Source organism: Macaca nemestrina, chromosome 10, assembly GCF_043159975.1.
Source record: "Macaca nemestrina isolate mMacNem1 chromosome 10, mMacNem.hap1, whole genome shotgun sequence".
NCBI classification, from domain to species: domain Eukaryota; kingdom Metazoa; phylum Chordata; class Mammalia; order Primates; family Cercopithecidae; genus Macaca; species Macaca nemestrina.
In genome coordinates this window covers 13,849,940-13,865,575 of record NC_092134.1, presented here as the reverse complement: position 1 = coordinate 13,865,575, position 15,636 = coordinate 13,849,940, and the positions used below count along the sequence as shown (strand labels likewise).

At 43.6% G+C, this 15,636-nt stretch overlaps 1 protein-coding gene across 5 annotated transcripts in view; it reads left to right on the top strand.

Annotated features, from left to right (window-relative positions):
* The window catches only part of LOC105494943 (coiled-coil domain containing 60), a 205,267-nt gene that overhangs the window by 1,202 nt on the left and 188,429 nt on the right, over positions 1-15,636 (top strand). Inside the window, exons 2-3 of one of the 5 annotated variants that reach the window (XM_011764031.2) lie at positions 9,412-9,541; positions 12,185-12,272. The exons of 3 other annotated variants lie outside the window; for them this stretch is intronic. The gene's annotated coding sequence lies outside the window, so the exon portion shown is untranslated. The remainder of the gene's footprint in view (positions 1-9,411; positions 9,542-12,184; positions 12,273-15,636) is intronic. One more of the 5 variants, XM_011764038.3, reaches the window with a different exon arrangement.

The window sequence follows — 15,636 nt, the reverse complement described above, 5'->3', positions numbered from 1 at the left end:
TATGTGCTGAATGACTGAGGTTAATAGTTCCTGTTTTTAAATAACCATTAATGGGTAAGCACAACTGTAAGTGTGCATTTGTTATTGTACCCTCAAACCCCACTTTGCATGGATTGGCCAAGGTCAGCAATGCTGGTCCACTCTGGTGCATCCACAAGGCACACTTGTGGCTCACAGTCACGCCCCAGGAGGAGGGCCCGGCGGCGGTCAGTCCATGAAGGAGAGCTTAAAACTCACAGGGCTCTCCATGTGGTCCAAAATATTCCCAAGCTGTTCTTCTCTAAGGCTCAACCTATCTCTGTGCACTCCTCATTACTCAGCCCTCTTAGCAAGACCACTCTTCAAGATACAACCTTTTTCCATCTCCTTTCATCTCAAAATACCACACAGAAGGATGTTCAATCTAGAGCAGCCCCCTCTGGGACTGAACTTTCCAGCATAGCAGTGGGGGAATGAATGATGCAAAGAATGAAGAGGGAAATGAACACTTCAATAGGGAGGGTGAGCATCAGAGGAGCAGCAGACACAATCACCCTGGGTTTGGATGTGCCTCTTCGCAGCCCTGTGGCCTTGGGCAAGTTGCAGAACTTCTCTGCTTCAGTGCTGCCATCTGCAAAACGGAAATATCATAGAGCTTCCTCATCGGATGGCTGTGAGCATTAAATGAGTTAATGTACGCCAAAAGCCATGAGCACAGTTCCTGACATATAGTAAGCACACTTTAGGTTTTAGTTATATTGTTATTTCATTTATTTAGTAAAGATTTATTGAACCCCTGTTAGGTGCTAAACACTTGCTCTAGTTAAAAATGAGACTCACTTTCAAGAATCTCACAATCTATAGTGTATATGCTTGGGAAGGGGAGTAAAAGAGATAAGAAACATTGTTATAATGCAGGTTGATTAATGATGTGTTGAGGAAGTATCAGAGGGTGTTGTGGGAGCCAAGAAAAGGGACAGCTAATTTAGATTCACGCGTGCATGTGTGTGTATTTGTGTGTGTGTGTGTCTGCATGTTGGATTTTGGGAAGAAACAAGCCATTGTACTCAAATAAATGCAATAGAAGTTTTCATCCTACCATAGAGAGATGTAGAGAGTGGAGGAAGATGTAGAAGTTGAAATGATCATCTCTTTCATGGGAGGAGGGTAGTGGGACTCAGGGAGGTCAAGTGATGGGAAGAAGGCTTCCAGGGAACTGTTGGACAGACCAAGACTTCCGGCCCAAAAGCTTCACTGAAATCCTTCTGCACCCCTCTCTACTTTCTAGGAAATAATGAAGATGCCAGAGGGTTCCTAGCTCACATTCAAAAGATCATGCCTTTAGGAATTTCAAGGTTTTAGAGCTATAGTAAAGCATTAGTTAAACTAATCTAGGGTCACTAGAAAGTGACAAGCCACAAGGAAATATGTAGAGATCAGGATTGATGTCTGGGGTAAACCAAACGACTAATAATTGCAGTCACGATCATGATGATGATGATATTTGGCACGTATTGAGTATGCATGCATCATGTGCCACGTATTGAACTCAAAAAACTCTTAAGTGTGATATTTTCAGAACCTTCTACAATCCTTCAGGCTATGAACTGTTACCTCCTCATGAGATGGCAACACTGAGGCTCAGAGAGGACAGGTCCCTTATCCAAGGACACCCAACGGGCAAGGAACAGAACTGGGGTTTAAATTCGGGTCTGTCTGGCTCTGAGCACAAGCTCTCTCCATCTCACCATTCTAGTCAAGCTGTGATAAATGGTTGTTCTGTTCAATGTGCCCAGCACCACAGGGGCTACAAAAATAAGGTATAAGACACAATCATTGGCTTCAAATAGCTTCCAGGTTTGTTTGGAGGAGGAAAGGGAATGACACCTAAAAATAGCATCACAAAATGCCAGGCGGCCGGTAAGTGTCCAGTGAGGAGGAATATGAGGAGTGGCCTCTCCTGGAGGAAGGTGTGGCCACACTGGCTGCGTGGTAGTATTAAGAGTCCCCTGCACGCTAGTATAATGAATGACTTTGGAAAAAACCTCAAAAGGGTCTCGAAGCCCTCTGAACTGGCCGTTTTCCTTTCTCACAGGGTTGGAAGTTGCTGTACCCTAATGAATATTCCACTGGCAGCTGCTTTGTACAGGATCTTCATGATTTCTTTTTTTTAACTGAGGGAATATAAATAACATATGCAAATCCTCGGCTTGAAAGTCTTTTGTTAAAGAAGCCGTCTAGCTTGCCCGTATGTTGGGCCCCCTAATCTGCTTAGGGAGTCTCTTTTCCCTTTGTTTCCCAAGGAAGCAGAAGTCTAATGGGATCAGACATGGGGGAGGGGAGAAGCAGATTGTATGTAGGATTACCACGGACCCATGATTTCTGCCTTGGAAAAGGCTGAAACAGAGAGGTGCTTAGAACATCCCCCTTTATGTTCTAGAATGAGAACTCAAAAGCAGCATTTGACAAAAACTGTAAAGGTTTGCAATCCTTTATACGAGCTCCATCTCTTAGAGCCTGAACTTCCTACCTTGTTGTCATTAAAAACCCAGAGAGAAAAGAAGCATCCCTAATTTGGGCAGATCCTGAAACTTCCAGGAACCATTCTGGGTGCCTTGCTCATATCCTAGCTTTTAGTTATTAAAGGAGCAGATTCTGCCAGGCGCAGGGGCTCATGCCTATTATCTCAACAATTTGGGGGGCCGAGGCAGGAGGATCACTTGAGCCCAGGAGTTTGAGACCAGCCTGGGTACTATAGTGAGACCCCATCTCCACAAAAAGTAAAAAAAACAAAAAAAAAACAAACAAAAAAAAACAACACTAGCCAAGTGTGGTAGCATATGCCTATGGTCCCAGCTTCTCGGGAGGCTGAGGCAGGAGGCTTGCTTGAGCCCAGGAGGTCAAGGCTGCAGTGAGCTGTGATTGTGCCACTATACTCTAGCGAGGGTGACAGAGCGAGATCCTGTCTCAGTAAATCAATCAACCAATAAAAGAGCATATTCTTCAGCAAACTCTGTGGGTTCGAACCCCAACACTGCCACTTACTAGGTTGTGTGACCTTGAGCTACTCATTTCCTCTCTGTGCCTCAGTTTGCTGCTCTGTGAAACAAGTGTATCACATTTTATCTAATCCAAGAAGCCTTCCATTTCCAGATGCATCACCATTTTCTTGTGCTGCTAAAAAAGAAAACTCAACAAATTAAACTATCACCTGTTTCAATTATGTGTCCCAGTTTCAGAGGTATTAAAATGCAGAAAGAAAAGGTGCATCTCAGAATAGATGAAATACATGTAAAAATGCTTCCTCGTCAAAGGGGTGTTGTGGGAATTAGAGGAGTTAATGTGGGTAATGCTGTTAGAACAGAGCCTGGTATAAAGTAAATACCATTAAATGGTAGCCACCATTATGGCGTTGTTTAATCCTTTCAACAACTCTATAATAGAGGTATTGTTAATAAGCTTTAGTACCTAGGTAGACTGGGGCTTGAAGATCCCCAGGGTCTAGTTCTCTGCTGAGAGGTAAGTTGACGGGTACCTGAAGAAGGGGACAAACCAGGCAGAATCCCAGGTATGGAAAAGATCTGGGCCTGACAGTCTCCATCCTTCCTGCTACCCCAACCCCCGCCACCCACCACCAAATGATGAGGATGGATGTCTCCAGAGACAGTCTTGGAAGCCCAGTCCAGCATACACCCAGCTGGGCTGCCTGGAGTCAGAAAAGGAGAACCAACATATTTGAGAAACATTTTCCCCAACAAGAGAAACCTTGACTCCCAGCACAATACGTTTCCACCGCAAACATAAAACGATTTTCCTCCTTGTCCAAATAGAAGAAATTGTGACCTGAAGAGATAAATGCTGGGCTGTGGTGAGTCGTTGGTTTCTGTTAAAGGTGACGTCAGTGCTCAGTGATCTCTCTGGCCTCTAATCACTGAGACCACGCCCCCTGCGTGGAATCACTGATTACCCTGAAAAAATAAAACAAAATAAAATATCTAACAACAACTTGAGATTCAGTTCTAAAGCATCTCAGCTGGCTGTACCTCCATTTTTATATCGTTCATGACTTAAGCCAGGAAAAGAACAATGAGGGAGAAGAGACTCTTTTCTCTTTCCGAGGGGTTCTTGTAGCTCCATTGCTACTGCATGAGATAAATTGCAGAATTCATGCTTTTTGTTTAGATGGTTTGTTTGGGTTTTTTTGTTTTGTTTTGTTATTTTTGTGGCCTAATGCTTTGGACAGGCAATGCTTGCCTTAGCGAATCTTGCTGTGTCTAATTGCATGGCCATGTGACAGTCGGCTCCTTTCCGTGATAAATCAGGATGCAGGGAAGGAGTGTGTTCATTACCTCCTGACATGGGAAAAGCGATTGACACTCTTCATGCTGTACAAAATGAAGCAGGCTATATGTCCCATCTGCAAAGAGGCAGCTGCTCTGCAGGGAGAGGGGAGGATGGGAGAGGAGTGAAGAAATGATCCAAGAGTCTCATTGATGGGATAATAAGCTTTGTAATTAGTTAGAAGCTCTGCCTTTGAAGTCAGGCAAAGGTGGGTTCAAATCCTCTTTTTGACACTCCAGTGTGAGTTTCTGGTAAATGGGGTTGAAGAACAATAAGATCTATGGCATAGATGTTTTGGAAGGATGAAATAAAATAACGCATGTGAAATACTGAGCACAATACCCAGTTAGCCTCCAGTAAGTGGTGGCAGTGGTCATTATTGTTACTTGTGCTCCTCTCCCTTCTCTGATTGGACATGAGTGCTACCATGACTGTTTTGAAGATATGCCCAACTCAGAAATGAAATCTAGAGGAACCTGAGTATTAACTGTAAAGTCACATAGTGAGGTCCATCATTAATGAGGCCAGGCCCCAGCTTAAGGGTAGAAGGGAAGAAGCAGGTCCAAAGATATTTTTAGAGTTGGTATGAGAATATGTTTGCATGAGAGATGCAATGTGTTAGTTGTGGAGAAGGGGGTGCTCCTGAGCATGGTTTGAGTCCCTTGGATTTACCTCTCAGCTCAGTCCCATTATTCATGTTTTAATCCCATAGAGAGCCAAAGAGTAGGGAGGAAAAAGGAAAAGGAAAACACCATCAGTTAGGGTTGTTTTTGGCTGCAAGTAAGAGAAAAACTGAAAAGCAGTGAAGTAAACAAATAGGAAGTTATTTTTCTCGTGTGAGAAGTCTGGAGGTGGATAGCTGCTGGCATTGGCTCGAGAGCTCACCAGCGTCAGGCTGCCAAGGCCTTTTCCCTCGTGGTCACACAATGACTGTCCCAGGTCCAGGCATCGCATCCATATTCCAGCAGAAAGAGGAAAAAGTAGAGAGGAAAAGCTATGTTTGTCCCTTTTATGAGGCAAATAGAAGCTTTCCAAGAATCTTCCTGACCTTTTTTCTCTATTTCTAATTTTCCAGAACAGCATCACCTCTCTTTTCTAGCGGTAAGAATGGCTGGGAAAGTATGCATCTAACATGAGTATAGAAAGCAGGGGCTAGGAAGCCATGGTGATATCGAAGATGAGTACTGGATTGACTACTCAGCAGTGACTTGCACAAATGATTTCACAAAAACTCAAATAATAGGGATCCCAAGCCATGCATTGACAGAGGGTAACCCAAAAAAGAGAGTCATCCCTATCCCCTACCCTACACAACAACTGCTTAGGAATCTCAAGGGCACTTGTCCATAGTAGTACCCATCAAAGAGCTGCAGGGGTGAGGGAAAAAGTAGAGTTCCCCCAGTGGGAACATTTATTCACTCAACTAACATGTACTGAGTTCCAAGTATGTGCCAAGTATGGTTATAGGTGGTGGGGACACAGAAGTGAATAAAGAAAATCAAATGAGACACTCTGGACACTCTGAAAAATGTAGGGAGAATAACACGAGCATGGAGCTAAACAAATGGAATGTGTGCCATCTTTATTCCTGTGACCCCCATCTGTTTCCACTGTTTGGTGAGGCTTAAGGAAATTCTGGTTAGATAAGCCTTTGCACAACTGTGGAAAGAAACTTATTCTTGACTTCCTCTCAACATCTCCACAGCCTCCAAAGACTCAGCCATCAGCTGTTACATTCAAAAGCTGCAAAAATTCATATGGGGTTCAGTGGCAAATAGCACTTCCATAAAATCTGACAGAAGCCAATTAAACCTTTCTTGGACTGAATAAACCAACATATTTTTTCTCAGAGATATTTCTGACAGCTAAATTCAAAATCATAATCATCATAATGGGATACCTTCTATCATGAGATGGTGGCATTTTCCCTTCCAAATTCCTGTTTTCAAACTCTGCTGAGAAAATTTCTTGCGGGGCTCAATTTTGATCTAATGTATTTCTGCCTAAATTGGAATTTATGCAATCGGTAGTTTTATTTAATAACTTGAAAATTAGCCGCGTCTGGCAATCGGCTTTCAAGCCTGGAAATGCCTCGGGGTTTCTGGATTTCACAAAGCGGGGAGATTATGCAACTGGGACAGATTCTGGGATAGGCTCAGCATTGTCAGGGGGTTCGTGGTGGGCTGTAGATCAGGGGCAGAATGGACAGAGATTATCCCCCCATTGCAGCCTGGTACATGATCAGGGTCATCTTTTGAGGTATATATTGAGCACCTCCCATGTGACAGATGTTTTGAGGGCGCTAAAATGCAGCAGACTTGTGGTCTTCTCCCAAGGAACCCACAGTGCTGTTGGAAAGAACATTTATAAATAACTATGAATCAAGACGGTGCATAACAACTACCAAAAGAAAGGCAAACTATATATATATATATATGAGTTTGAGGTAGAAACAAGTTCTATCATGGAAAGACAGGTGCAGTGAAGCCATCTGAATCTTGAATGTTGGCTGGATATAGACTTAGGGTGGTACTAGACACTGAGCCAAACCTAGAACTCATTTTCTAATACATCAGGGAGGAAGGGAGGGGGGCGTATTACCATTCTTCTGCAAAAGCCAAGTTCTTTCTTGGTATCCTGTCTGAAAAAATGTTCCCTCACAGAGCTCCAGCAGATCACTCTTTTCACACTCTCCCTCTCCATACACAAAGTTACCCAAGTTTCTGTCCCAACGGGTTGTCAAATTAGGGAGGACTTTGCCCCATGAACTCCCATGAAAGCTTTAAATAATTGGAAATATCTAGTGTGTTACTTCTCTCCAGGCTTTGCGTTTCAGCAGTTTCTCAAATTTGGCACTGTTGAACATTTGAGGCCAGATAGGCTATCCCTTGCATTGCAGGGTGTGAAGCAGCATTCCTGGCCTCTCCCTATTAGATGACAGTCACAGCCTCCCCACGGTGACAACCAAAATCATCTCAGTATTGCCAAATGTCCTCAGGGGGCAAGACCATTCACAGTTGAGAATCACCAGCAGAAAGATACTAAAGTCTGGACTACCCTTGCCCAGTCGAATGCCTATCTGACGGTAAAAACTTCCCCATCTAAATAAATGATCCCGTCATGTACCCAGTTGTTCAAGTAGAAACCCAAGCTTCATCTATGACCTCTGCCTCTTTATCACCCCATGTGTCCAATTAACTGCCACAGGGTGGGTGTTCAGTGGATGCTGCCTCCTTCCCCAAGGTTACTACCTGGTCCATAGCACCATTATTTATTGCCAGGACCATCCCACTGGCCCCATAACTATACTTTTTACCTTCCATCTGACCCATTGTCTTTTAATGCAAGTGTGATACTGTCATTCCCCTTGTTAAAACAATTCAATGACCATCTGTTGTCCTCACAATGAAGATGAATATCTTTAACGAAGTTTAAAAGTCTCTGCATGATCTGGCTGATGGCAGGTTCTTCAGCCTCATCTTTCATCACTTGGTCACCATTAAGGAGTCACACTAGTTTTGGAATTTCTGCCTGATATCTTCCTCCTCCTCTTAGAACATTCTCTCTCTCTCTGTCTCTCTTTCTCTCTCTCTCTCGCTCTCTCTCTCTCTCTCTCTCTCTCTCACACACACACACACACACACACACACACACACACACACACAATCTCTCCTACATCTTTCAGTGTCAGCTTAAATGTCATTTCTTTTGAGAAGACTTCCCTGGCCACCACCTCCCAATCCAAGTCACATGCTTCTTTTGCACCATAAAATTCATCTTTGTAATACTACCTTCCCTAGGAAACTATAAGCTCCTCCAGAGCAAGAAATGTGGTAGCTTTTTTGTTGTTACCACCTTGGTATCCCACAGGACCTGCCACATGGTAGATGTACAACTAAGACTTGGATGAGTAGGATCTTTCTAGTGCTCTCTTGTCTCATAAGCAGCCATTAATTACATAACATTAAAGCCAAACCAACCCTGCTTAAGACAGAAAAAGGAAGCCGGGCACAGTGGCTCACACCTGTAATCCTAGCACTTTGGGAAGCCGAGGCAGGCAGATTATGAGGTCAGGAGTTCGAGACCAGCCTGATCAACATGCTGAAACCCCATCTTTACTAAAAATACAAAAATTAGCCAGGCATGGTGGCATGAACCTGTAATCCCAGCGTCTCAGGAGGCTGAGGCAGGAGAATCGCTTGAACCCCAGAGGTGGAGGTTGCAGTGAGCCCAGATCATGCCACTGCACTCCAGCCTGGGATACTCCATCTTAAAAAAAAAAAAAAAAAAAAAGAGAGAGAGAGAGACAGAAAATGGAGCCTGCAGTTTAGATGGGACACAGAGAGGGAATAGCTTGGAGCTACCTCTCAAGACCTCCCCTCAAACAGTCAAATTCTTATTGGTTTTTCATGGCAATACCTTTCCAGAAATTTGCATGGTGGTGGAGCAGGCATAGCCCTTACATGGAATTAAGAGACCTGGTTCCCAGCTCTCTCACTATCTGGCTGTATGACTTTGTGTTTTGTTGTTTTTGTTTGTTTGTTTGTTTGTTTGTTTGTTTGTTTTGAGACAGCCTCACTCTGTCACACTGGCTGGAGTGCAGTGGCATGATCTCAGTTCGATTCAATCTCCATCCCCCAGGTTCAAGGGATTCTCTTTCCTCAGCCTCCCAAATAGTTGGGATTACAGACACATGCCACCATACCTAGCTGATTTTTGGGGTTTTTTGTATTTTTAGTAGAGACGGGGTTTTGCCATATTGCCCAGGCTGGTCCTGAACTTCTTGGCTCAAAAGATCTACCCGCCTCGGCCTCCCAAAGTGCTGGGATTACAGGCGTGAACCACTGCACCTGGTCTGGCTGTATGACTTTGGACAAATCACTTAATCTCTTTGATTTCTTTGTCTTTGTCTGAAGAAGCAGGGAATCTTAACCTGGAAATTGCTAGGCTCCCTTGATGGCACGTGAAAAAAAAAATGACTACCACTTACTGAGCATCTATTTTGCACCAATTGCTTTGCATATGTTATTAAAATGAACTCTTCAATCCAGTGTGGCAGGTGCTATCATGACATCCAATCTCTACTTGTAGAGATGAGGAAACTGAGGCTTGAAGAAGTTTTGCAACCTTCCCAGAGACACCAGAGAAGCAGGTGGTGGAGTTAGGATTTGAATCCAGGACCAAATAACTACAGAAAGCCTGTGCTCTTAAGATGAACCTGGTAGGTCGCAGTAAGAAGGGGCAAGTATATCTCTAAAAGGGGCAGCTATTGGTGCAATTTTTAAAGAATATATTTAAAAAGTCTCTGGAAGAAAGGGGGAAGTGCCAATTTTAGCTGTAGGCGATGCAAACAAGAATGTGACTGTGCCCGTGACCACAGACAAGGATATTTGCATTTTCTTGAGCTTTTCCTAAAATATGCTAGCAGGTTTCTGCCAGAAAAAAAAAAAAAAAAAAAAAAAAAAAAACACAGCTAAGGATGAGAAAAAGAGGGGAAAAAAACCTGCATGTGGCTTAGACTCATCTATCTTTTTCTTTCTTTCTTTCTTTCTTTCTTTCTTTCTTTCTTTCTTTCTTTCTTTCTTTCTTTCTTTCTTTCTTTCTTTCTTTCTTTCTTTCTTTCTTTCTTTTATTTATTTTTTTTTGAGACGGAGTCTTACTCTGTCGCCGAGGCTGGAGTGCAATGACGTGATCTAGGCTCACTGCAGCCTCTGCCTCCTGGGTTCAAGTGATTCTCCTGCCTCAGCCTCCTGAGTAGCTGGGGTTACAGGCACACCCCACCATGCCCAGCTAATTTTTGTATTTTCAGTAGAGATGGGGTTTCACCACGTTGGTCAAGATGGTGTCGAACTCCTGACCTCGTGATCCACCCGCCTCGGCCTCTCAAAGTGCTGAGATTACAGGCATAAGCCACTGTGCCCGGCCTAGACTCATCTTTCTAAATAATGTTTGTTTCAATGAAGATTTATAAGCCATTTCTAATTAGAGTCACCTTTCTAAGAAAGGCATATTTTGATCCTCGGTCAATATACTGCCAAGACCTGCTAGATAAAACGGAGAGAAAGACAGGCCCAAACAGCGAAAAATGAGGCTCTGGGATATGTGTGGCTGAAATGCTGATACTTGTAAACAGCTTAATTGGGTTGAATAATTTGAGTAAATATCAAGTTAAATGGATTCACTCTGAATCCAAGCTCTGACCCACTGAAATTTTTATTTTCTCCAAAACAAATTCTATATCATAATTGCCTGTTTATTTTCCTGATCTCACCACTAGACTTGTAGCTCCTTGAGGAAAGTGACCATGCGTTTCTCATTATTCTATCCTAGCACCTTGCACAGGGGCTGGTACTGGCAAAATGTTCAATGTTCTCTAGTCTCTCTTCTCAGGACCAAGGATAGTTCCACACAGTGAAGCAATACATTCCTTAGGCAACTGGAAATTCCATTTGGGCAAGGCCCATATATGTTTTATTACTATATTCCCAGTACATGCTGGGTGCCCCATAAATATGAATACCATTCTAATACTTGCTATGTAACCTTGGGCAAGTTACTCTCTGTGCCTCAGTTTCCCTCGCCTCCATACAAAAATAACAACAGTTTCTGCCTCATCGGGTTGTTGGGAGGATCAGGGATAGCCCCAGGCAGGTAGTAAGTGCTCACAAAATGTTATCTCTTAATATTCTCACTTCAAAATCAAAGCCAATGGCTCCCAAATATCAAGAATTAAAACATTTAAATACTGACATTTCCAGAGATGACAATTCTTATGCTGATCATTTTTATGCATTCGGGAAAAGGCAGCCAAAACGTTAACATGACTAAAATGTTTCACTTCTAAGAGCCCTTGAAGAAAATGCCCAAAAGGCAATTAGCACGTGACTGTCGCCTGTGTTGCTATTACTTATTAGCTGATCCCATCCTCTGCTAATCAAAGTGCTTCTTTGATATTTTTAGACCTCTTAAAAGAGGCTCCTCAAAACTCAGGAAGCAATGCTTGTTGGCAGGTACCAAGGAATTTGAGACGCCATGAATACGGCATTCTCATAGGGAATGTGAGAATGGTGAGAGCATTCTGCAGGGGCTTTTAGAAAGCGAGTAAGCAGTTTGGATGCTTCTTTAACCCTAACTAGCCTCCTCACCACTTCACTTCCTGCCCCACCCAACAAACAGCCCTCCCAGTCCCCTTTTCCTTGCGTTCTATGGCTCAGGATTTAAATTGCCCCAGTAAAAGCACAGTTCTTGAATTTCCTTCACTAAGCAGACAAACTCTAGCCAGAACTGATTGAGTTAGCACCTGGATCATGGGCTCATTCTGGGTTTTGAGTTCCAATTCTGATGTTGTTTGCCTGCTCTATGACCTTACACTTTTCACTTCTCTGATGCTGAAGGCTCTCACCTGTAATTGAATCTCGTGAAGATTCAAGATAATGTTCGTAAGGACTGAGTCCAAAATAATAGCTAAGGTTGATTTGTGATTGACATTTTTCAGTGCTCTTGATGTTTTACGTACATCCCAACCATTCCCATGTTCTGGTGTATGTAATGCCAAATTGGCTCTTTTGTCCAGAAAAAGATGGTATAGTATTCAGAAAAGAAATCTCCTGATGAATCATCATTCTCTCAAGGTCGTCCTGGAGGTGTGTTTTTGTATTCTCCATGAGGTTAAAAACGACGTCAATGTTTTAAGAATAAGTAATTGGTACATTATATAGCCATGATTATGATAATGGAAGCAACTGATGTTATTGGCTGTGTACTTAATTGTGTGTCTTGTGCCATGCAAACCCCTTATGTGAGTTATGCAATTCCATGCACTCTACAGTGCTAAGAGGCAGGCATTATTAATTCCATTTTACAGATGAGGAAACCTGTCAACAAGGGTCATTCAGCTGCTGATTAGTGGACCATCCATCATTTTTAACCATTATGCTGTATTTCTCAACAAGGTAAACTTGACTTTTCCCTGGGGGTGGGTGGGTTGAGAGAAAATATACCCCCACTCTCAAAAGAAGAGCAGAAGGAAGGATAACCACCCACTTTGAAAAGCTTTGGGGGATAGATAAAACATTGACTGCATCTTGTAACTGTTCACTTCTGGCTTCTCCTCACCCACCAAAGCCAAGGTCCAGGGTGTGTTGAGACACAGTCTCTCTCTGTTGCCCAGGCTGGAGTGCAGTGGTGCAATCTGGGCTCACTGCAACCTCCGCCTCCCAGGTTCAAGGAATTCTCATGTCTCAGTCTCCTGAATAGCTGGGATTACAGGTGTGTGCCACCTAGTTCTTTTGTATTTTTAGTAGGGATGGGGTTTCACCGTGTTCACCAGGATGCTCTCAAACTCCTGACCTCAGATGATCTGCCCACCTTAGCCTCCCAAAGCACTAGGATTACAGGCATGAGCCACTGTGCCTGGCCCAGGGCGTGTTTCAAGGACACCCTATTCACCCCAGTAGTCCCTGAAGTTGACAACTGACAGACATTCCACAGGACTCTCAATCCACTCCAGCCCCTCCAAGAACCCCATGAAGTCTCCATCCCATCTTTTGTAACGTCACGAATCACGAATACACCCTGTTCATTGAATGAAGCCTGGGATTATCTCATCAACACAACTTTATCTTTGCCTCTTATTGCTCCCTTCAGATCTTTTCAGTGCAGGAGCCTGCATAAAAATGGTGTACCTAGTCCCTTTTCTGCTCATCCTTGGGTGACAGCCACTCTAGTAGTCTCTTTAAGTCACAAAACACAGCCACAATTCAAAAACCAAAAGCATTGACAAGATATTAAGCAATATTACAACCTTCCCTCAAGGAGAAGAGTGGTCCCGTTCTCTTCCCTTTTAAGGATGGTTTCAGGCAGGCCACCCAGAAGGGAGATGTGGGGTGTGCCTCTATCTTGAACCAGGGAGATCCCCAGCTCTCCTTTGATTTCTTTTTCTTTTTCTTTTTTTTTTTTTTTTTTTCTGAGACAGTCTCACTCTGTCACCCAGACTGGAGTGCAGTAGCATGATCTCAGCTCACTGCAACCACCACCTCCTGGGTTCAAGCATTTCTTTCACCTCAGCCTCCTAAGTAGCTGGGACTACAGGCACATGCCACAACACCCAGCTAATTTGTTTTGTATTTTTAGTAGACACAAGGTTTCACCATGCTGTATTTTTAGTAGAGACAGGGTTTTTCCATGTTGGCCAGGCTGGTCTCAAACTCCTTACCTCAAGTGATCTGCCTGCCTCGGTCTCCCAAAGTGCTGGGATTACAGATGGGAGCCACCGTGCCCAGCCTCTCCTTTGCTTTCTAACTGTTTTGGCTGGAAAAGAAAATAGGAGACATGGGAAAGCTCTTATCCGCACTGCCATAAAATGGTTCTATTCTCTCTGGGTCCAGCAGATGCCTAAAATTGGCTCATTCTGAAGGTAATTTGGTTGGCTTTTTCAAAGTTCTCTACGACAGCACTCTGGTTCCTGCTCTCAACATATTTTCTACGAGCTGTGCACTCCCCTCAGATCCTGGTTTTTCAGAAATCCACCCCTTTCAGACTCACAGTATTGGAGTCTCCTGCATTACTGGTGGGAGTCATTATGGGCAGGATCCCAGGTTGCTGTTTCTGCCTTTGGTGTCACATCTGATCCCCAGGTTTCACACACCCCTGACATACCACTGAAGACAAGCACTACTTCCTGACACAGCAGCTATTCTCTATCTCTCTACCTTCTTTGCCCCAGAAGCACTTCCTAGCCTGCCTCTGTTCTCTGGATTTTCCAGGAGGGTGTCAGAGACCAGCCCACCAGTCCCCAGCTGCAGGGATCTCATCTTCAACTCTTGAGCAATCCCAATGGTGGTCTCTCCCTCATTCATTTTGAGGTGAAGGATAAAGCATCCTCTTCCCTTTGGGGTCAGGATTCAAAGCATCACAGAAGCTATTGATGAAATTGCTTCACAAGTGCCTCTCTCCCTTTCCACTCTCTAGTTTTGTATTCTCAAAGTGGGTAAGAATTGAGAGATCCATTCTCCCATTGCTACCTTGAAGATGCCTTCAGGCTGGTCTTTCTCACTTTCACTCGGTGTCTGATGCTTATCTTGAGCCCTCAGTCTATACTATCTGTATTAGTCCATTCACATATTGCTGTAAAAAAATACCTGAGACTGGGTAACTTATAAAGACAAGAAGTTTATTTGGCTCATGGCTCTGCAGGCTGCACAGGAAACATGGCAGCAACTACTTCTGGAGAGGCCTCAGGAAGCTTTTACTCATGGTGGAAGGCAAAGCGGGAGTGAGAGCCTTACATGGCAGGAGCAGGACCCAGAGAGAGAGGGGGAGATGCTACAGACTTTTAAACAACCAGATCTTGTAAGAACTTTATTGTCAGAACAGCAACAAGAGGTTAGTGCTAAACCATTCATGAAGGAACCACTCTTTGCTAAAGCATAGCAAGAGTGACCTTTACTCCAGTTCCCAGTAAGTTCCTTGTTTCCATCTGAGACCACCTCAGCCTGGACTTCATTGTCCATATTACTATCAGCATTTTGGTCACAACCATTCGGCAAGTCTCTAGGAAGTTCCAAACTTTCCCTCATCTTTCTATCTTGTACTGAGTTCTACAAACTGTTCCAAACTCTGCCTATTACCCAGTTCCAAAGTCACCTCCACATTTTCAGTTATCTTTATAGCAGTGCCTCACTCCAAGTATCAATTTTCTGTATTAGTCAGTTCTCACACTGCTATAAAGAACTACCTGAGATTTATGAAGAAAAGAGGTTTAATTGACTCTCAGGAAGCATAGTTGGGGAGGCCTCAGGAAACTTGTAATCACGGCAAAAGGGCAAAGGGGAAGAAAGCACATCTTCACATGGCCAGCAGGAGAGAAAGAAAGTGAAAGGCAAAAGAGCTACACACTTTCAAAACAACTAGATATCACGAGGATTCACTCACTATTGTGAGAACAGCAAGGGGAAAATCCACCAACATGATCCAGTCACCTCCTACCAGACCCCACCTCCAACACTGGGGATTATAATTCGACCCAAGATTTGAATGGAGACATGGGTCCAAACCATATCACTATCCTGCCTGTTAGTCTATCCTGTTATCCTACCATTTACTAAGGGTTCACTGTGTGCCAGGTGATTTACAAACAGTGTTTTGAAACCTTACGACAACTTTATGAGGAAGATGTTATCACCTCCCTTTTACAGATAAGAAAACCAAGGCTCAGAATTTAAACATGACTTACAAGATGTTGCACTGCTAATGGATGGAGAAGCTAACCCTGAAAACCAGCCCAGTCTGGCCCAAAAGTCCCATTTCCCTCTGCAG